Source organism: Bos javanicus, chromosome 3 (genome assembly GCF_032452875.1).
Source record: "Bos javanicus breed banteng chromosome 3, ARS-OSU_banteng_1.0, whole genome shotgun sequence".
NCBI classification, from domain to species: Eukaryota; Metazoa; Chordata; class Mammalia; order Artiodactyla; family Bovidae; genus Bos; species Bos javanicus.
Genome location: NC_083870.1, coordinates 58,628,071 through 58,651,408, shown reverse-complemented (window position 1 = coordinate 58,651,408; position 23,338 = coordinate 58,628,071). Strand labels below are relative to the sequence as shown.

Below are 23,338 nucleotides of genomic sequence, written 5' to 3'. Positions count from 1 at the left end.
CTGCTACTGCTAAGTCGCTTCAGTCGTGTCTGACTCTGTGTGACCCCATAGATGGCAGCCCACCAGGCTCCCCCGTCCCTGGGATTCTCCAGGCAAGAACACTGGAGTGGGTTGCCATTTCCTTCTCCAATGCAGGAAAGTGAAAAGTGAAAGTGAAGTTGCTCAGTCGTGTCCAACTCTTCAAGACCCCATGGACTGCAGCCCACCAGGCTCCTCCATCCATGGGATTTTCCAGGCAAGAGTACTGGAGTGGGGTGCCATTGCCTTCTCCGACTGAACCTCCTTGGTGCTCCCTAAATGCTCCAAACCTCAGAACCCCAAAGACAGTTTGATGAATGAGTCTACACCCTTTGAGCTTAATGGGACTGCTCTCACCACTCCACAAGGATGGCTTTGAAAAGCAGTCGCTCAGTTGTGTTTGACTCTTTGTGACTGCATAGACAGTGGCCCACAAGGCTTCTCTGCCCATGAAATTCTCCAGGCAAGAAAACTGGAGTGGGTTGCCATGCCCTCCTCCAGGGGATCTTCCTGACCCAGGGATTGAATCTGAGTCTCCTGCATTGCAGGCAGATTCTTTACTATTTGAGCCACCAAAGAGGACTACTATTTATTTATTGAACAGTTATTGTGTACAGAGCTCAAGACTTGTTATCTTATTTCCTCTCAATATCAGCAATGCAAGGTAGGGATAATGGCTCCCTGATATAGAGATGAGGAAAGCAGAGGTCAGCCAAGGCTTAGTAACTCACCCATTTAACTTACACAGCTTGTAAGCGGCAGAGCTGGTCAAATCGTTGACTCTTGGACTCTAAAACCTTTGCTTCCTGGGTCAGAGTCCCTGCTGGTAAAGCGGCACCCATACACTGCAGTTCCAGATTTCAAGTTATTGTCAGAAACCCTCTTAATTCTAGTGTGTTTGGAATCCTGTCTTCTGAAACTTCATGTTTGTCAAGCATACATACAACTTCCTTCGATTTCTCTGCAAATTTTTACCTAATAAAATCATATGCACTTCCATAGCAACATTACAACACAAACATGGTGTAATCTTTGTCCACTGCAGTACACAGCTTGAAAAGGTTTTTTTTTTATTAAAAAAAAAAATTACATCTGTGTACAGTTGAACTGAACCCCATGGCAACAAATACAAACATAAACGAGGGCTCTTCTCTTTAAGCATTTTCTTCTTTTCTTTGCAGGCAAGAGTTTGAGCACATCAGAAACTGGGTTGTACCACTTGTGACTAAGCAGAGCCCCAGTTCGCTGACCGAGGAGCCGCCAGGGCGACGCGGGCCTCCTGCAGGACAATGGCCCCTGCCCGCTACGCGCGCGCCACTCCCGGCCCGGGAGCCCTGGCCACCGGCGCTTGACGCACGCGGAGCCGCGGGGGCCGCGACCCCGGCCTCTCGGAACCGGAGAGCGGCTCGCAAGACGAGCCGGGTCAGGTCCCCGGGGGAGGCCGAGCGCCACCCGACCCGCAGGAACGCGGGTGGCCGTAAGGGAGGGACCGGGGATGCGGGCACATCCTTCCGCTGCCGCTCTGCCTCTGCACCCCCGGGCATGGCGCCGGCCGGTCCCATTTCATCCTCCCCACGAACCTCCAAAGCGGTGTTGTCATGAGCCACGTTCACAAACGAAATCCTCCAGCCTCACGGACGATGTGAACTTGCCCCAGCTGCCTCGGCTGGGAAGGTGGAGTGAAGGGATTTGAATACAGGACTTTTTTTCTTCTTTTACTCTATTTCGCTTGGCTCCCGATTTCTAGGGCGCCAAGGACGGTAATTCGCGCCCCTTCGCGCCGGCTGTCGTGATGCTTCCCGGAGCAGTCCTGGGTGTGCCTTCTGGGGAGCGCTGGGGCGGAGGCATCGGCTGCGCTGAGTGATGCAGGTAAAGGCGGGTTTGTCTGTCTGAGGTCCCTGCTCTTCTCCTCTGATTCTCCCTCCTCCCAGAGCCCCAGCTGTTTAAGACTTTCTACGTCTTGACAAATGGAGAACCTACCGAAATGAAGACAATCCCAAACAAACTAGGGAACTGGGGTTTATGCGGTGATTTGTCGTCGTTTCCATGGGGGATGGGGGTGGCTGTCACTGAGTAAATGCTACTGTGTTTCATTTTCATGAACCGGAGAGACTTATTATGAGCAGGTGCTAAAACCTGAATGTCCTTGGCTGCTTCCTCACTGAGCTTGTGCTGAGGTATCTAGTTGACTGCTGAGGGGGTGGAAGGGGGTGGGGGTGGCTGAGGTTGAAGAACATCCAAGTGATGATAACAAGAAAACCTCCCATTTCTGAAATACTTGCTAGGTGCCAGGCACTCTGAGAAGCCCTTTATAGCATTTCATCCTGACAAAACAGGGGAGGCAGATAATACTGTTTATTCTCATTTAATTCATGAGAGATCCAGAGCTCTCAGAGGTAATCTGTTTTGCCCCAGATCCTGCAGTGGCAGAGCAGGTTCTGCCCAGGGTTTCAGACTCCAGAGCCTGTCCAGCAGTGATTTCCCTATAGAGGACAGTGTTGGTTGGTTGGTTAGTGGCACAGTGGTGTCTGACTCCTTTGCGAGTCAGACATATATAGCCCACCAGGCTCCTCTGTCCATGGGATTTCCCAGGCAGAATACTGGAATGGGTTGCCATTTCTTTCTCCAGGGGATCTTCACAGCCCAGGGATGGAACCAATGTTTCCTGCTTTGGCAGGCAGGAGAGAGTGACCTAGGGAAGCCACTAGGGAAGCCCCAGAAGGGGGTGAGTGTGTGCTCAGTCGTGTCTCCTATGCCACCTGAGAAGGGGGTAGGGGGCCACTCCAAAAAGACACCCATAAGACTGTGCCAGGAGAAACACAGACTCTCAGGTGGTCTTAAACCAGCTTTAGGATATGGTGGGGGAGGAGGAGGAGAGGAGTGGGAATACCCCCGCTTCTTGTTTGGATCCAAAAAGGGGATCCAAAGTTCAGTCAGGAAGGTTCTTTATTTAATCAATTGTTTTTTGTTTTCAGAACTAAAGTGGAAATGACCCAGTGAGGAAGGAAAGTGAGCACCGCCTGCCCTGGCCACACAATTAAAACACATACGCCGGCCAAAGGTGCACACTCCTCCGCCCATCTCTTCAGAGTGAGAAAGGCTCTTTTTGACCTGGAAGCCTATTAAAGCATTCCACTGGGGGAATTCTCTGCCCCTGCTGGAGGGACACTGTGAGAAAATCTTTTCTTTAGAATGCAGCCACACAAAGGGTTTTGTGCAAATACCGAGTCATGATTCTATAAATGCAAAGAAGAATTAGGGATGGTATGTGAACAAAAGCTGGACAGAGGGTGCACGCCCAGATGCTGTCTTGGCCAGGTTGCAGTTTGAATGATCTAATGTTTTCTGGCTCCTTCTTACTTTGCTTTTCCAATTTGGTTTGAATATTTGCATTGCTGTATTATTTTCCCTGTACAATTGCTGTTGTCTGTACACAATTAGGTCATTTTCACAGTTGGGTGAGGAGACACTTCAGACCTGAGATGAGCTGCAGCTGCTAGCTGATTCCCTCCTGGGATGTGTAATTAGATTCCCATCTTGTTGGTCCCAAAGGCACTACCTGCACCCAACATCTGAAAGTTTTAATGTAAGCCATCTAACCAAGTGGAAAGAAACCATGACATTCCTTTGTAATGGTGGCTAAGCACATCTTATCTCTGTAAGTTTTGGGTTCATTTGCTGATCTAGTCATCCTGTTCTTTGTTCCAAATCTAACCTTGTATTTCTATGCTCCAGACAAGAGAAAAGGACTGTTTCCTGGCAGCCTGTGGGTTCTCGGTTTGCGGCAGGTCTGCTGAAGACCCGGGCAAGGGAGAAGAAAAGGAAATTAACAGGATGAGGAGGAAGGACCAGCTGCCTCCAGAAGTGCACACAGAAATTCATGCAGATGTTCAGATCAGTACAGAGGCTGGACTTTGAACTAGGACTCTGAAGAGTGAGAGGAAGGGGATCCCAAAGGAAAGGAGGCTTATTTGGCAGGTGAAAGCTGATCAGGGCCATGTCCACAAAGTGCTCTACGATGCCTCACTGGTATAAACTCTCACTGATACACATTGACTGATAGAGCTTTTTCAACTAAGTGGAGTGTGTGGCCCTTCGGTCAAGGCCAGGGCTAAAGTTTATGTCCATGCTACTTTGAACTAAGGTTGGGCTAAACAAATGGAAAGGACATCTATGATTATAGTCACTAGGGAAGCCCCTGACTCTTAACATGTTTCATAATCAGACATGACTGTGCCCAGCTTATTGACTGGGCTGGATGGTCTCTCCGGCTTAGCCTTCTCATTGTTTTCTGCTTGCTTCCTCTTTGGTACCTTAGGTCTGAATCTGACAGTGGCCTTGTTGCTCCTCTTTTCTTTTTTCCTTTTCATCCAGATCACTCGTTCACCATTCATTTGCTAGCTAATGTGTCTAGAGCTGACACAAAAAGTGGTATGAGATGTGATCTGAGAGATGGGCAGGAGCAACAGCATTTTCCCCCCCTTGAGAGCAGCATGAAGTCACTGGAGGGATTTAAGCACAGGAACAACGCATTCTGCCACCCTGCATACTGTGTGGTAATAGATTGTAGTGGTAGCAAGAATAGATTAGGGATCCCAGTTAGTGATTTCAGTCATTCAGGCAAGAGATGACAGCAGCTTGGACTAGGATGATGGCCATGAGTATGGGGAAAAGTGGAGGGACTCAGATATATTTTGGAAATAGAAACACTGTATTTGGCTGGTGGCTCAGACAGTAAAGTGTCTGCCTACAATGCGGGAGACCCGAGTTCAGTCCTTGGGTCGGGAAGATCTCCTGGAGAAGGAAATGGCAACCCACTCCAGTACTCTTGCCTGGAAAATACCATGGATGGAGGAACCTGGTAGGCTACACTCCATACGGTCGCAAAGAGTCGAACACGACTGAGTGACTTCACTTTCTTTCTTTCACTTTCTTTTAAAAGGTGAAGGAAAGGGGAGGTGGGATTAAGCATGATTCTTAAGTTTTTGGGTCGAGTGGCTGGGTGAATAGCCGTGCGATTTTCCAGATGGAGAAGAGTAGAAGAATAGTACGTGGGTGGGAGTGGGGTGGGAATGTGAAACAGGAGTTCTTTTTTGTGCATGTTAAGCTTGAGATTCCTGTCAGACATCTGAGCAGATAGCTATATATGAGAATATGGAGGAGCTCAGGAAAATGAGCCCCAAGCCAAGGAGTGTTCCTATTTTGCAGCTTATGTTTCCTTCAAGATCCTCCTATAGTGTAGGTATGGATGGGGGTATGCATGGGGGACTGACCACTTTTAGCCACAGACTCTGTGGGAGCAGGGTCAATGGAACTCTGGAGTTTAGGAGACTCTTTTGGGCCCATTGCTTAACTCAGCATGGGAGCTTACAGTCTTCCAGGCCCATGTAACCCTGATGATTTTGGTAGCTGCCGTAGTTTTAAGGTGATGTGATTTTTGACGGATGTCAAAAGTCTGAGTTCAGAAACGACTCAGTGACAAACTCAGGCGGTTCTTGTGTGGGGAAGGGTGGAGAAGTCATCATGTCATCTGGCTCTCACCCACTCCTGCCCACTAACTCAGAGCATTGTATCTCAGAGATCCAAAGGAGTCAAGTGTCAAGAATATGACGCATCAGAGATACAAAGGAAAAGGAGATCCCAGCATGAGTTAATGACCGAAGAATGCCTTAGCCCATTACATAAGCGAAAGTGAAACCTCTGAGGAACAAATAAACAAAGGGTATCATATTGATATAAAAATACAAGCTTACTCTGTGGTTGCTGACATACATCACTGTGGAAACAAACTCATGTCCGAAGTGACTATGGTTAAACTTGGAACCACATGACAGGAGCTTTAGGAAGTTCCGAAGTAATCAAGAATAACTTGAACAAAATAGCTTTCTTCCCCAAGCTATGGCTTTGAGAGAAAGCACAAGGATTCCTCTCTGGAGAGGAGGGACCACGATGCAAGGGGACCAAGTGACTCAAGGTATGTTATTTCATAGAAAAGAAGGAAACTACTGTTGCCTTGGAAAACAACTGTAAGTTGACTGCCATCAATCAGGATTCAGCTCTAAAATCCATGAGACTGCAGTAGGATTCTTTTCTTCTCAGCTATGCATACATTTAAGCTTACCGAGAAATCTTTCTGCTTTCATTTCTTAGGAAAACCAAGACTGTTACTTGGACCCTATACCTTACCATGTCGCTCTGCCAACTAGGAAACTCAGAGTCAAATGAAGGCCCACCCTTAACTTATAAGGACAGAAAACTTTAGGTAAATGTAGTTTTAAGTCTACCTCATTATTGGATTAACTTTGTTTTTAACCCTTATTTTTCTTTCATTCCCCATTTTATGATTTTTTTTTTTTTAAACAGTGTGTTTCACATAACATGTGTTTTGGAATGAAGTAGAATACAAGAAAAAAATAAATAAACTTTCTGCCCAAACAAGGCAGCATGAAAAACAGGTACCTGGTGGTGTTACAATATCTCAATGAACAGAACAGGTTCTAATTGCTGTCTGTTAGACACCTACGTCAGTATCATTAAGTTCATTAGATAGACAGGAATCTTGTTGCAGCTATAACATGATGGCACATTAACGTTCATGAACAAAAGAGGAGGTATTCAAGGTAAGATGGGCAGAGCCAATGAAAACAATCAGCTGTGCAATTCCAACTCTTTTAGGGGTTGATTTTCACCCAGCCTGGGAAAGGCTTCCAGGAGGAGCTCCTTTGGCTTGCCTAGGTGGTTCTCTTACAGAGAACCTAGGTACGCTTAGTCCCTCAGCTTCCACCTACTGGGACAGACCAGACTGTTGTCCAGACCCGTGGGTTAGAACCCACCCTTGACCTCTGGAAAGGTTACTTTGCTTGTTATCTGATTATTTTATTTATATGTTACCAGTTTTACTCCTTTTTTCTGTTTTTAGAAAATTAAAAAGTAATTTTTTAAATCCCAAGAGTAAGAGAAGGGCCATAAAAATTCAGATATACCAAAATATATAAAATATAAAATCAAACTTCCTTTCTTTTCCTCTCTTCTCCCCTTCCAATGCTCCTACCCATTTGTCAAATGTAGCCACCACTAACTGCAGTGCGAACCCATCTGGATCTTTTCTGTACACATTCAGACGTCTTTACATACACATACATAAAGTCTGTGTAAAGTTTTTTTTTCTTTAAAGAATTTTCTCTTCACATTCTATAACTTGCTTTCTGCAGTCAGTAAAATATTATGAACTACTGTTACATACATAGCAACCACATTCTTTATAATGGCTACTGAATGAATCATGAAACTATACCAAAATGTACTCAACCTATTAAGGAACATAGGTTGTTTCTAATATTTTGATAGGACAGATTAATGCTGCATTGAGCAGTATTATACCTGTATTACTCTTTTTATTTCTAAGAGTAGAACTGCTGGGTCAAAGGGTATACATGTATTGAATTTTGATAGATACTGCCAAACTGCTTTCCAGAAAGACTGACCAATTTGTACTTCTACTATGAAAGAATGCCCTTTGTTCACATTCTCATCAACAATGGATATTGCCTGCTTTTTTCCTTTTTCTTTTTTTTTAAATTTTGGCAGAACTGATTGGCAAGAGCATGGTACTTATTTTAATTTGTATTTACCAGACAAGTAATGGAGAAGGCAATGGCATCCCACTCCAGTACTCTTGCCTGGAAAATCCCATGGACAGAGGAGCCTGGTGGGCTGCAGTCCATGGGGTCGAGAAGAGTCGGGCACGACTGAGCGACTTCACTTTCACTTTCCTGCTTGGAGAAGGAAATGGCAACCCACTCCAGTGTCCTTGCCTGGAGAATCCCAGGGATGTGGGAACCTGGTGGGCTGCCGTTTAAGGGGTCGCACAGAGTCGGACACGACTGACGTGACTTAGCAGCAGCAGCAGCAGACCAGTAGTAAGTTTGATCACTTTTAGTCTTTTACTATGGGTACAATGAAAGACAAAGTTGAAGAAGTGGTTTTAATGTATTTCTTTTAGATACAGATGACCAGTCCAAAGTGTGATATTTTCAGCTACTGATCTCTAAGAGAGCTTCCTTGGTGGCTCAGATGGTAAAGAATCAGCTTGCAATGCTGGAGACCTGAGTTTGATCCCTGGGTTGGAAGATGCCCTGGAGAAGGGAATGGCAACCCACTCCAGTATTCTTGCTTGGAGAATCTCCATGGACAGAGGAGAGTCAGACATGACTGAGCTACTAAGCACAGCTTAAGAAGATCCATATTTGAATGTTACACATTTCCGTGTTAGGAAAGTCAGTCATAATTGTACTCCCAAGGTCAAATTGCATATGGTGTTTATTCTTGGCTTTACATAATGGCTTTGGCCCAGAACATTCAAAGATGTCAGAAATGTATTTTGATAATTTTCCCTTGTGCCAACATTATCACGCTAGCAGTTACAAACAACAGAAACAACTCTGACGAAATTATGGATAATAAGTTTATTCTGTAATGGTTGAGAGCCCACAACTGGGCTAATTAATGGGATGACCGGCCCCCAGTCAGACCTTGCTGGTCTCATAGCAGGCATGGTATGGCTGGAAGGTCTCCTCCACACAGCAAATGTTTTAAATTTCTTGATCTCTGTGCTCAAGAGTCTGCTTCTAGGGAGAAAGCATCTATTGGTTTAACTTGGGCCTCAAAGGAAGGCAGGCTCTTAATTACAATCCCAATAGACTGAATCCAACAGGAAGAGATCCTTCTTCAAAAGAAAACTGGGGTATTGTTAGGGAGTGAAGTGGATGCTAGTCAGCCAAAACCAAAACAGGACAAAACCATCCTCTACACTAATCTTTCCAAATGCCACTTCTTCTCTTCCCCTTGTAAACCCTTCAGTTCCCACAGTCTTCATAGATAATCTTTTAGATAGCATAGCAAGCTGCTTATATCCAGAATGGGGACCCCATGGGGCAGAATAACGGAGACCAACTTATTCAACTTGCATTTTGTGCTATGCTTTCTCAAGTATTTTCTACTATTCCAGCCCTGGGATCAAAACACTGAAGTCAAGACTTCCCTTGTGGTCCAGTGGTTAAGAATCAGGTGGGGAACACGTGTATACCTGTGGCGGATTCATGTTGATATATGGCAAAACCAAAACAATATTGTAAAGTTAAAAAATAAAATAAAAAATATATATAAAAAAATAAAAGGATATAAAAAAATAAATAAAATAAAAGATTACTAAAAAAAAAAAAAAAAGAATCTGCCTTCTAATGCAGGGAATGAGGGTTCGATCCCTGGATGGGGAACCAAGATTCCACATGCCACAGAGCTACTAAGCCTGCTCAATACAACTAGAGCACCAGGTGCAGTAACTACTGAAGTGCTCCAGAGCCTGTGCTCCACAACAGAGAAGCCCAAGCATCGCAACTAGAGAAAACCTGCACACCGAATGACGACCTAGTGCAGCCAAAAGCAAAAAATACACTGAAGTCTTAGAATAAAAATTTTTCCTGAGGGGTTATAATATTGGCTTTCTCTCACTCTGCATTGTACTTGGTTATCCTTGAATACATAGAAATTCTGTGTATTCATTTATTTATTCATTCATTCATCCAACTACTACTTATAGAAAGCAATGTTGTGCTATACATTGTTCTAGGTGCTGAAGGAACAGCAATGAACTGGAAAGATAAGGTCTCTGTCCTAGTAACAGATGAGGCTGGAAGGAGGAAGCAAGGCTGGAATTTGGACTTGGGATTTTATCTGAAAAGCAATATAAAATACTTAAAGGTTTTGGACAGGTAAGAAATACAATCAGATTGTATTTTAGATACATTATTTTAATTTGTACTTTAAGTCCATAGAGCATGGACTATGCGGAGATAAGAAGAGAAGCCAAGAGACCAGTCCGAGGACCAAAGTAGTAGCTGGATGAGAAAAGATGTTAACTTGGACTAGTTTGGTGGCCAAAGAGAGAATGAGATGTGGACAGAATAAAGAGAGAAAGCTGAATGAATAGGATCATGTAGCTGGTTGGAGTATTAGGGAAAAGGAAAGAGAAAAAGATAATTCTGATATTTCTGGTGTGAGCAACTGAATGAATAGTGATGACCCAGGGGAGCTGGTTAGGGGGAAGTAGAGAAAAGAATGAACTGGCCATGTGTTACACTGAGTACATGTGTGATTGTCATGTCAAGTAAGCAGTTAGGTCAGGTCTGAAGGTCAGAAGAGAGATTCAGTGGTCACTAAACCAAGGAGTTAGAAGATGATGTCCAAGGAGAGGGTGAAGATTGAATAGATGGGTCACCAACATTGAACTCATATCTTAAATAAAGGAACTCTGGAATAGTTTGCCTCAAGAACTGTTTCCCATGGAGCCCCACATCCGTTCTTTTCTGCTGCAGTTTTTTTCTGCTCCAGCACCAGCTGGCCCCTGCTTGTAAGGAGGTTACTAACTCAAGCAGCACTGCTGGCGGACCCATCGTTTGGCCCAGGTCATAGAAGGATTCTCAACTAAATCTGTTCAGTTCCGTCTTGTGTGCAGGGAGACATGTTCCTCATTGTGCCCACATCCTCACACAGACTGTCCAGGTAAGTCTCCCACCTTTAGCTCAAGGGCTCACAGGTTTCTGGGGCCACTGGACACAGGGATACACAGGCTATGGGCTGTTGTTGGTGGGATGGTGGGTCTACCCCTTGATGAGTAGCCCATCAAGGCTACTCTACCCCAGCCCCGAGGCTTTCTACTCTGTTCCTCCGTCTTCATGGCAAATCTGAGGATCCTCCTCCCTCCACACTGTCCTCTCTGGTGCCACCTGCCCCTCTCCTGCCTCCTTTCCTCACACCAGCACTAGGATGTCCAATCATTAACTATGGAAAGATCGTATACTCAGTGGATCCTTTGGGTCTTTGTTTCTGTTTCCATCTGCAGTGCGGAGAGAGAAGAAGGGAAGGGAAACACACAGGAAGCATGTCAATAGGCTGAGAACTCTGCTACACTTTCAGATGACAGCTCCCCTACGGACAGATGGTTCAGGAATCAGCTAAATGCTGGATTTCTTTACACTGCCAGGAGTAACTCAGAAGGCTGGGGATATGGCTGGAAAGATCAGACACCCAAGCTGTTGAAAACCACAGTTTTGGTAAATATATGCACAATTTAAAAAATGTATTTGCAAAAATCTAGTTGCCTCCAGTCCAGTCTTCCCTATTAATCAAAAGATTTTTTCTTGAGCTCTGTGGCCCAGTCTATGATCCCAGCTCTGACCGCTGTTGCCCATGCAGGTCTCAATGAATTTCTCTCAGTCTCCAGACTTCCTTGGCTGACAACTTGTTCCTCTTGGGACACTTTTCGCCGGAGCTGAGCAGCCTGGCCCCCAGCTGTGCGGGGCCCTCTCTCCGGTAAGAGGAAACGCTTTCAGCTTAGTCCATTAACACAAACATTCAAAAGCCACAGATCGTGTTCACATAAATAAAACAAGATTGAGAAAAGCTTCACCCCAAGAAACCAAAGGGGTGTTTTAAAAAACTGCCCCTGCCTTCCAAGTAGGCAGGCAGCAAAAGCCACAGTGATTCCAAAGCCTTGTGTGCTCCTTAGAGCTGGGTGGCTGCAGCCACAGGCCTTTGAAGAGGAAATGCCATCCCTGGGACAGGCAGAGAGCCAGCCCCCAAGTCCTGAAAGTACCAGAGAGAAGCTGAAAGCAGTGAAAGGAAGGGGGAGCACAGCTGGGAAGCGAAAAATGGGAGGAAGGTGCAGGGAAAATAAAGGGGGAGGCTCTTCCCATCTGGGCTCCCCACACCCAGGCCAAAGAGTCAGTAGACAGAGCAATTCACTGTGCCCCTGAGACAGAGCTGGGCATGGAGAGGCCTGGGCGGCGGGCACAGCCCAGAGTGACTAAGGCTCCGTGGAGGGGTGTGTGTCTCTGCTGAGGGGTGGAGAGGGGTGGTGGTGTCTGGGCTGAGAGATGCCTTTACTTTGAAAGCTTCTGAGGAAATTAACTTTACAAGGTGCCTCCCTGTCTCCCAGAGTTATTAAAAGAAAGGAGGGAGCAAAGAAGAAATGGAAAAATGGTAACACCTCAGGAAGGGCTGAATGATCCCAACTGAAGGAAATGGGAGGCAGATTAAGTGATGAATGTGAAACCTCCTCTCAGGGAGGAAGAACTCTGAGTGTGACCTTGTGTAAATGGGAAAAAACACAACAAAACAGAAAACCCCCACACAAAGCACAACACTCAGTGTGGCCAAGGGCAAAACAGACACACATACACATGCCCTTTGAATATATAGGATGAATGACTAATTAAATAGCCTAGGAACTTCCAAGTAAAAGGTCTGTTGGTACTTCTGTCTCAATGGGGCAGCACTGAATGCTGAAGGAATGGAGCAAGGAAGAGAGGTGCTGTAAGTCATGGGGTCCCGAGAAGGTGCAAGTCTTGGGAGCCTTTGGAGTCCTAACAATGGGGCCCATAGATGGATATCTATCTGGACATCCATTGCTTGTGTGCTCCTTAGAGCTGGTGATGAAGAGAAAAAAAAGCACTAAATCTAATCACTCTTTAAAAAAAAAAAAAAGGAAGCCAACTGAAGCCATTCATTTCAGAGGAAGCCAGGTGTTTTCCTATGTGTTAAAAATCTGGGATTTAAAAATTTAAACCCCTCCTGCCTGACAATAATCCTCAGATCAGATGAGGCCACCCTCGGCCAACTCTGGCAAGCCCAGTTACTGTTTGAAAGCATGATCCTTAGAAGCTTGTGCCTGCCCAGACACGTGTACCCACAACTGCCTTACATTCAGAATTGCATTCAGGTGGGCTGGCAAATCCAGGGTTGGAAAAAATATACTGGGAGAGAAACAGCCTACCTTCCACTCCTCTTCTTGCTCTTCACTCCTAAGCCTTCAGTCCCCTAAGACTCTGCAGGTGACACAGGAGTGAGTGACCTTCTAGTGGCCGGGTATCTTCTGTGTTTCCTTCCAGACAGTGCTGCATTTGCCTGGTGGTGGAGGAAACATTTCCAGCTGGTTTCTGCTGGCTCCTTCATCAAAGCTGCTTCTGAACCTCTCATACTGCTCCTCCCAACATGCAAAGCCTTTGGGTGGTTAGGAGTTTTCTCCACCAAATTGTCAGAGTCCTGATGACAGTACAAGACAGAAGCTGACTCACCCAGGTACACAAGGTCATGATGGACAGCTCCAGTCTCCATGGGCTAACTTTTATTTTCAACTCCTCTAATTATTTCGTGTGTGTTTTAAGAGAATTAGAAACAATCATAGCCACTTATGTTAAGTGTTTACCATGTGCCAGATGCTTTATATATATTACTCTATGTAATTCTTGGCCTGAGACAGGCACCGTGCTGTTTCCTGGGTTAGCTGAAGCTCGGAGAGGCTGTGCAGCTTGTGAGAGGATATAGGACTAGAAAGTCAAAGAGTCAGCATTTGAACTCAGTTCTAGTTAATTCACTAATGGGTTCCTTCAATCAGTATCCTGGACTGGCCCCAGGGGCCAAAGATAGATTTATTTCTGCAACAGGGAAAAATTGGTAAGAAATCCCATGCTGAGCTAAACCTTTAACTAATATAACTCAACGGTCTGCCTCTGGTGTTGACCAACGGAAACATTAGACAGGCAAGGTTAGGACATCATATTAAAAAAGTTGAGCACCTGCCTAAGTATCTCCTAATCTCTCATTGATACATGCTAAATCCATTAATATTTTCAGTCTACATCAATCTCTGGGATACTAGTTTGTATATGTTTATTATTTTCTACATTTACCATATTTTTGGGTACTCTAAATTACTTTTAAGTTTCAAGGGACACCCTCATACTTTGTTATTCCTAGATTTATTGGCTGATAGAAATCAAGACCAAAAGGAAAAAAATCTCAACAAGCTGAAATGATAGAATGAAAATGAGTGAGAACAAATGACAAGTCATGAACTGAGGTTCAGTTAGTCAGCTGACTGCAGAATGATGGCGAACAAAGATGGACGTTGTTACTTCATGGTCAGCCGTGGATAAGGTGATCTTAGGCTGCCTGAATAGAAACATAGAGTCTAGGACAAAGCGGGGGACAGCTCTAGTTTAGTCTACACTGTATATGTATTAAGTCATGTTCTAGCCACACAGCTTTAATAGTAACAAAGACATCTGGGTGTTAAATTAAGAAAAAAAAAGTGAGAAAACCACATTTCATGAATAGATCTGATGTGTGTATTGAGGGAAAAGTGGAAGAGGGCAGGATTAAGTGTCTTGAAACATTTGAAGCCAGGGAGTAGCTTCAGAGGGAAAAACTGGAATCAAATGGAAAGAAATTTCAAGGGGCCGATTTTGGTTCAGTATACGGGAGAATTTTTCTATCAAAACTTCCAAAACAGAATGTGCTGCCTCTAATGGTGATAAACTTCCATCCTCGGGATATGCAAAAAGAGGCTAGATGACCACTTGTGAGATGCTTCAGATAAATTCTGAAATTGGAGGTGGGCAAGGGTAATTTCATGACCTCTAGGCTCCCTTCCAGTTATAAGATTCTCCATTTAATATCTCTCACCCTTCATTCACCATCTGGGCAATCCTTAAAACATCCAGTAATCTCTCAAAGCTTCAATTTTCCCTTCAGTAAAAGGATTACGAAACCTGTTAAATCACAAGTTTAATGTGAAAATGCTAGTTATATTTTACTAGGATTCATAATTATATTTTTTAAAATAAAAAAAATTTTCATGAATCACATAAAAATCACCTTGCTTAAACCCCTGAAGCGTCTTTCGAGGTCCTGGACTAGTTGATTTCTATGGTCCTTTTGGTTCTAAGATCCTACAATTCTGTGGTTTTGCAGAGACCTTAAAGGTCATGACACACAGGGGAAAGAAAGCTCCTTGGAAAAGACAACAAGACCACTAAAAAGAGGTGCTTGTTTGAGTTTCCTCACATTCTCTATGTCACTTAGGAAATTTTGTTGTTGTTGCAAATGAGGGGAAAGCCCTCCAGAATGACTCCAAAATGAAAGCAAAATGTTATAACCAGGATCCATCTCTTAACTCTGCTTCTAGTTTCTCACGCTGGGTCCCCTGTGGCAGCAAAAATGGTGACATCCCCATGAGTTAGGCTAGTGAGGAAGAGAGATGGAGTTCTAGCAGTCCTAGCAAAAATTGGAGGCTCACTCTGGTATGGATTTCCATGCCCATTCCTGAACCAATGACTGTGGCTGAGACGGAATGGGAAGGTGGGCATCAATCCCAACCAGCCCTGCAGCTGAGGATATGGGGAAGTGGCTCTCAGAGGAAATGTGGAGAACCAGACAGGACTCAGAAATGTTGCCTGGTCCAGCCTTCGGCTGCCTGACAGCAACCCATGGCTTCCACACACACACAGGGCATGATACTTCTCTACAGGGACATCATGTGAAACTCCATTACTAAAGCTAGATCCAAGTTCAATATTTCATGTCAGTGTGCAAATCTTGTCAAGTGATTCTTCTTTGTTCAGTGATCTGTGGGTAAATAAGAAGTTAAGCCACACCCTATGTATATTAGGACAGGGAAAACAGAAAAATTCCAAATTGCAAAGGACATCCAGTGGCTACCAGGCCTCACACATATTACAATCTTTTTGGACAAAAGTGGCAAAGACTCCCTATTTTGCAGGGAAATGGTGGTCTGGGGCTGCCTCAGTTTGCACTTTCTAAGAGGATCCCCTTTTCCCCTGTTTCTGTGAGAGAGCCTTTTCATAGGACAGCACAGCTTTAAATACCATTGCTCTCTGGTATAAATGGGAGTGCATCTGTGGTGGGGCAAGGGGTTCCAAGGACAGTTTTCAGACTGGTTCCCATCTATGTGTTTCTGGTTTTGATGGTTAATTTTATGTATCAACTTGACTGGGTCATGGGGTACCCAGATATTTGGTAAAACATTATTCTGGATGTTTCTGTAAGGATATTTTGGAATGAGATTAACATTTAAATCAGAAGAGGCAGTAAAGCAGACTACTCTCCCTAATGTGGGTGGGCCTCAGCCAATCAGTTGAAGGCCTGATTAGAGCCAAGTGGTTGACCACCCACTGAGTAAGACAGAATCCCTCTGGCCTGACTACCTTTGAACAGGGACATTCCTTCAGACTCAAACTGAAACATCTGCTCTCCTGGGTCTTAGCTTGAGCACTTACCTTGTAGATCTTGGGACTTGCCAGACTCCATAATCACATGAGCCAGTTCCTGATAAATCTGTTTCTCTCTCTACATATATACCTATTGGTTCTGCTTCTCTGGATAACCCTGATAATACACAGGTCAATTCCATGAGTTAGTAATAAAAGTAGAGATCTAGCTGATTTATAGCTTCATTTAGAACACAGATTTGGGGTGGCTGTAAATTACTGGCTTCTGCCTCTATATTGGTCTCTTTTGGGGGCAATGCAATGCAATGACCTGGAGCTACTCTTCCTTTGCTGGAGGGCTGCACACCCGCTGCATCTGTTCAAGAGGCACGGCTGTCCCTTTTGACAGGTCAGGAGGGTGCAGCAAGAGGATTCTAGAAGAGGTATGGGAGATCACACTTATTCTAGGTCCTAATCTTTCTTTGGGCTTCCCAGGTGGCTAAAGAATCCTCCTGTCAATGCAGGAGACCAGGGTTCGATCCCTGGATTGGGAAGATCCCCTGGAGAAGGAAATGGCAACCCACTCCAGTATTCTTCCCTGGGAAATCCCATGGACAGAGGAGCCTGGCAGGCTACAGTCCATGGGGTTGCAAAAGAGTCAGACATGACCGAGCGAATAAACAATAACAATCTGTCTTTATTGTACTTTTCCCTTCTTTTTTCTTTTGCTCAAACTAATTTAACTTTACAAGGAATCTGGCTTTTCTATTCAGCAAAGGATCCAGATGAATACACTCAGTTGACTTGGGTCACAGGCAGAAACTGTTTTTTGTAGCAAAGCCTTATTTCATTCCTTCTTGGTTTTAGAGGCATTAGCTCTTGTAAAATGTACAGAGGCTTCAACCTGCAACCACTACATTCCTACAACCTGAACTTTCCAAGTCCCTGAATGCTGCCGCCCAGAGAGTCACATGGGCTGAAAATCCCAGTGTACATTAAACAATTTACCACAAACCAAGAACTGCCAATAACTGACTGTGTTAAAGACTGTTATTGTCCCAATACCCATCTAATTATCCTCCTTAGTAAGAAGAGTCCACAATTTTTAGTTAGGCACATTGCCAATCAGAAGGACTTCTTCCCATTCCCTTGAAAGCAGGTGTGGCTATACAGCCAAGTTCTGGATATGGGATATCAACAGAAGTGCTGTGTGCAACTTCCACAAACTGTCCATAAAGGGCCCGTTAAGATTATTTTTCCTTTTACAGACCAACTTAATCCTCACTAGCACCCAGAAGTTCTACTATCTTCATTCATCCAGTTCTATAATCCAGGGGCTGCAACTTGCCATGCTTCATTTCCTGGTATTAAATTCTGACAGTTGACAGAAAATCTAACTTACACAAGCTTGATTAAGGGAGGAAAAAAGAGGAATGTAATGGGTAATGTAACTGAGCACTACACAGGGATATATGGGTTTGGCTTAATCTAGATTCAATCAGCTTCCTCTGAGTTGTCACCAGTCTCAGGCAGGCTCCCCTTACGGTAGCAAAACAAGCTAACCTGCTTTTAACGTGCATCTTTATAGTAGGGGAGATTCTATCTGCCTGTTCTGTAGGTCTCTTGGATTGCACCAGCTTAGGTCACCTGCACAGTTCTGAACCAAACACAGGGAGTGGGATCTGTTGAGGCTGCTGAAAACCCACCCTAGAGCTAGGGTTGGTCTTAATTCCATCTGAACCAGATCACTGTGAACAGAAGGAGCTGCTAGCTTCCCAAAGAAACTCAAGGTAGTGTTATGAGAAGGGGGATGCATATTGAGTAGCAAACAACACATTTTACCATACTCTTTAATTTATACCTGGACCATCACTTGGCCTAAGCTTTACAGATTCACTACCACCCTTTGGAGAAATCTTAAACAGGACTAAAGGAGATTACAAAATATTTTAAAGTCCTTTTGAATAGACTAAGTTATAGGATTTCAAATTAAGTACTGTTTGACGGGTTAAGAAAGAACTTGCTGTCCTTCATGCTCCTAAGGGGCACGGAAGTTTGGTAGGGGAAAGGAAGATTTGATTGCTTAGGAAAAAAAAATCAAACCAAACCTCCCAACAGGTCTTGGCACTTAAGAAAGTGAGAAAAGAACACCTGGATCATGCTTTCCCTTTGACTGTCCACACACAGGTCAGCCACAAACAGTAGCTTCCTTCTTGCAGAGTCGCATTAATTCATTACCTGGAAGACTGGATGCCTGCTCTCACTTGGCTTTCCTGGCCACCTCAAGTTTTCCATTTCCAATGCTTAGAAGTTTTGTTTGTGAGGGTCCAAATGTGGCAGGAACTATTTACAGGCTTCTAAGCTGCACTCGTTACGCAGGCCAAGGGTGTTGGCTGAACAACCGACCAACCTTTCCAGGGAGAGATCTGAAGCAGGGGATTTGAAAAAACACCTTCCAATCTGTCAGGAACATGGAAAAAGTTGCTGTCTCTTCTACATTGGCGGGGGCGCCAAAGCACAACATCACAGCATCTGGTTAACCAACTGCTAAAACTTCAAAACACAGAGATCAGACTCTACTGTTTTTCTTTAGGAACGCAGAGCAGCAGTCAAGGATAGGACCACAGGGTTCTAGGAAAAATAAGAAGTTATTGGGCTTCAGGGACTGTCTTTGCACCACAGAATCATTCTGTATAGACTTAAACTAGAATCAACTGTTCAAAAGAGCCAAAAGAAATCATACCAAGAGGTGATATGTGACAATCTCTTCTCATGGTAAAAATAACTGAGAATACTTAGCAGAAAACTGGGAGAAGGAAAGCTTTTCTGAGATACAAAGTGAAACAGTTATTTGATGAACACTACATTACCTACCCAAGGGGGATGGAAATTTCCCTTTTAAAAATCAAGAGGCTTAGTTTACTTTCCTTGGTTATACAGTTTAGAGCATGAACACTTGCTTTCATGAAATTAAGAATTAAGACTCAGATTTCACTATTTACAAGCCCTTTGCCTTTTCATGGATTTTCTCCAACTATCCCGTTTCCACTTTTGAAGTCATTCTCAAGATTTCCAACAGGTCCTGAGATTACACCTCCTCCCCTATGGTTGTCCTAGCTCCCCAAGCCTGTCCTGTCCAGAAGCAATGCCCACCAGCTCTCAGTTGGATTCACCAGTATGCCAAGCACATGTTCCTGCCACAGCTCAACATAAGGTCAACCCAACAATCATTAACAGCTGTCTTTGTGTCCTTATGTCTTTTCCATGTGGGCTCCCTTTACAATATAGTCCTGGACAGCCATGTTCCCTGAGGTCAGTTGTAACAGTTCTGAGCAGTGCTCAGTTCAGCAGTGCATAATCCATCATGGACAGTGAAACAGACTTGAGACTAACATCTTGGATCCCACTGAAAGAAGCTGGCACTAGCATTAACAGCTGGTTTCAAACTAACTGAAGTGATTGAAGTTTTTATGCCCAAACCAGCAAAATATGAGTAACATGGATGAAAGACTCAAGACAGGAACTGAAAACATTAGGAGAAACAGCCCACTGTCCATCAACGGCGAGAAAAACCTCCAAGAAAAGTGGTTTCACAAACTCTGAAGAAACTGTCCTACTTTTTCAAAAAATTTGTTAGGTAAAGTAGCCTATTAGAATAATTATCCACTTTTAAGTAGCAGTAAACTGTAATGTCATCTCGAAATCATTATGAAACATAGTATGACTTCAGGATGACTTGATGACCTGGGCAGAGCCCATCCAGGAGTCCAATTAACCTAATGGTTAAGGACATGACCTGTGAAGCCCGACTTGCCTTGGTTTAAATCGTGGCCCGCCTAGTGAATTTCCATGTAACCCATCTGGTTTGGACCTTAATTTCCTTTCCTATATAAAATGGGGATGACGGTACTGTACTTTATTGACTCTGGAACCCACATTTTAACATTCTTGAAATCTTCAGGGCCTTAACAAAGGCCGCTGGCCAGGCCACAGTCATGATGTACGTGTCATTGTTGGGCACGTGTGGTTGTCTCTGGTGGCACACATGGACATCAGCAATCTTTCAATATTTCATCCCACAGGCCATCGTCTTAATAACAGCTGACCAAAATCCTTCTGTTAAATACCTTTAGATCAGCAAACATCAGTGTCAGAACGTGCAGAATCGGTGTGTGTCTGACTCTTTGTGACCCCATGGACTGGAGCCTGCCAGGCTCCTCTGTCAGAATTTTCCAGGCAAGAATACTGGAGTGGGCTGCCATTCCTCCTCCAGAGGATCTTCCCAAGCCAGGGATCAAACTCATGTCTTTAGTGTCTTCTGTATTGCAGGTAGATTCTTTACCACTATGCCACCCGGGAAGCCCTCATTCCACAGACCATTGTCTTAATAACAGTTGACCAAAACCTTTCTGTTAAATACCTTCTGATTAAAACACCAGCATCAGAACTTGCAGAATGGGTGTCAGTGACTTTGAAGGAAATTGCACAGACAGTGGTGGAGCAGTTCATTAAGAATTGCTGCATCATGTGGTCTGAGTCATAAAGGTCAGACTATGAAGTTTTAGGAATGCCTTACCCAGTTAATTTCACTTATTTAAAACATAAGCACAGAATGATATGTTTGTCTCAATATCACATTACATTAGTTCTAGCTATTTTTTCCATATTTTAACATCTCAAGTCAGGATGTGTCATACAATTTGTTGAACCATGTATTTTTATTCTTAGTGCTATACAAAATGGTATGTCTTACAACTGACAAAGTCTGCGATTTATTGAAATAAAACTCCTAAAAGAGCTTTTTGCATAAGCATTCTAAATTTTCTAAAAAGCATTGTCACAATTTAATTGGCAGCATTGTTTTGTTAATAAAATGGCGCATCTTATCACTAATGACACTGTGCAGTCAATGAAACACAGCAGTACTTACTTCACCAGACTGTGAAGAATCCGTGATTAACAGCTGTAACGTGCTTAGAATGGTGCCTATGTCCTATGCTTTTAGACAATAATACTAACCTATCAGTCAGGGGCTTTGCTATAGACTGAGAGATATCAATCTATAACAAAACCTTAAAAATTGTTTTCAACCTAGAGAGCATCCCTACTTCTCCCAACTTATCTCAATATCCAGTCTTTACTGAGATCCTACTTTATGCCAGAAACTGCTTGATATTGTGCCATAATTATCAACCACAGATTTGGCCTTCAAGACCAGTTAAACAACAATTTGAGCAATAATTATATAGACAGGAAGAAAGATAATACCAGGTTCTGAGAGGAATTAAGAGAAGGAAAATATCGAACACCCATCATTCATCATTTAACAGTGTAATAAGTTTGAACCTCTATTGCCTTGGTTTTCTCATCTGTAAAATGGATTTATTTTAAACCCCATCGATAATGCTAACATAACATGAATCAGTTCCATTTTCCACCTGAGCCCCTGTTCACAAATGCACGTGGGCTCAAATCCCAACTCTTGGTGGAGGCAAGGAACATGAAAGAGAGAGTGAAGGTGGGTGAGGAGATGGTAGGCTGTCTCAGGAAGTGGGGAGGCAGAGGGTGAGTTAATCTCAAGAGAAGGGTGCTAAGATGGGCACTGACTACCTGAGAGACTCCTGGGCTCCTGCTATTTTCTTAGATGTACAAGACAGCCATAGGCCTGGCTCACAAGTGTCAGAATAGTGCATGGTATTTAGTAAGCTATTAATATATGCTAGTTATTAACCTTATTATCAGTGTGATATTAAAAACACTTAACAGGCAGTGTGGCATGAGCATCTGCCTATCAGGAGACGCATGCAGTGTGAACATAACTATGGGTTCTGCATGAGAGGCTCACAGCCACGACTGGTCAAGCTGAGTCTCAGAGAGTAGGGAGAATATGCTCATATGGAGATTATGAACAAGGAGAAAGGCACTTCGGGGGGGAAATGCTTGGGATGTATATATGGTAGCGTTTTTGTTGTTTTATGAGACTGAAGTTAAAGGGTGGAGATAAAGGAAAGAAATGGCTGTAAAATTAGGTTGGGGACCAGTCATGAAGAGTAAGTGGTATTGTATTCATTAAGAAAACAAAACTGGCGATAGCAGAATTGTGTAGCAGCTTATCAAAGGCTAAAGGATGCATTTGGTTATGAAGTTCAAAATGAGTGCAGCTCACCACACTTCAATATGGAAAATGCCCACACTTTAGTTCATTTTAAAGAACACATGCACACATACTTTAGATAGCTTTCAGTTGACCAAAGTTAAAAGAAAATATTTTGTAAACCTCCTCAGAGGTTTAAGGGTCTATTTTTACTAAAATAGTCTTCATTTTTTTGAAGCATTATCCTCCAGTACAACTCTAATTTCAAAATCAGTATTTCTCATATGTTGATGAAATGGGCAATTTCCAAACCCCATTTTGGAAACAGACTGGTGCGGTGCATCTGATCAAACCAGTAGCAACATAATGTCAAACACAAATGGGAAGCATTAAAAAAAAAAAGCCTATAATGGCAACTCAGCAGCAATGGCACAAATAGGAACTAAAATCTCTAGTTAAAGCCAATGAAGGCCTCCAGATTAATTCTGAATTTTACTCCTTAAGTGATTTCAAATCAGAAACCCCCTGCTACTTAAATTCCAATAAATGTGCAATGGACATCTATTTGTTTCTTTTGTATTCTCAGGAACCACCTTTCCTCTACTGTTCCCTACACCCTTCCTTTTTTGGGTAATTTCCCCTTCCTTTGGGGGAACTCCTCATCAGCTCAGGGATAGAATGTGATCTAATCTGGTTAAAATGAAAGTTCTTACCCCCAGTTTTATATAACTTGCTGCCAAGCTTTGTATGATGATGTAAGCTGAAACCGTCGACAGCTGTCACCTACTATCCTTACCTCACTCCAAAGTGGGCATCCCCAAAGAGAAAGCTTGCCTGGGAAAGAAAACCAATCCATGGACAAAAAAGAAAAGCAGGGTCAAGTATGGGAGATGGAAAGACAGATGGCTTCTTTGTTGTTTGGACCCAGTCATGCCCAGACTTCCCAGCACAGGAGTCAATGAACTGCCTTTCATGCTGACTCTAGTTTGAGTTTTTGACACTTGCAGTTGAAGGATGATTGGTTAATAAAAGTATTCAATACATACCTGAAAATAAACCTAACACATTTTAATACAGTCATTTATGACTAAATAAAAGCAGCTTAGGTTATCTTTACTTAAAATTTAATGCCTGATATTAAGTCAGGTACAACACACTG

At 43.6% G+C, this 23,338-nt stretch overlaps 1 long non-coding RNA gene across 8 annotated transcripts in view; it reads left to right on the top strand.

Annotated features, from left to right (window-relative positions):
* The first annotated feature begins 1,135 nt into the window (after nt 1-1,135).
* The window catches only part of LOC133244359 (uncharacterized), a 30,890-nt gene continuing 8,687 nt past the window's right edge, over nt 1,136-23,338 (top strand). The window contains exons 1-7 of one of the 8 annotated variants that reach the window (XR_009735376.1): nt 1,136-1,887; nt 2,994-6,280; nt 9,647-9,788; nt 10,392-10,578; nt 10,919-11,129; nt 11,272-11,388; nt 12,966-13,955. This is a non-coding gene — a long non-coding RNA (uncharacterized LOC133244359). Of the gene's footprint in view, nt 1,888-2,230; nt 6,281-9,646; nt 9,789-10,391; nt 10,579-10,918; nt 11,130-11,271; nt 11,389-12,965; nt 13,956-23,338 lie in introns of those variants that run through there. The other 7 variants (XR_009735378.1, XR_009735377.1, XR_009735380.1 and 4 more) reach the window with 7 other exon arrangements.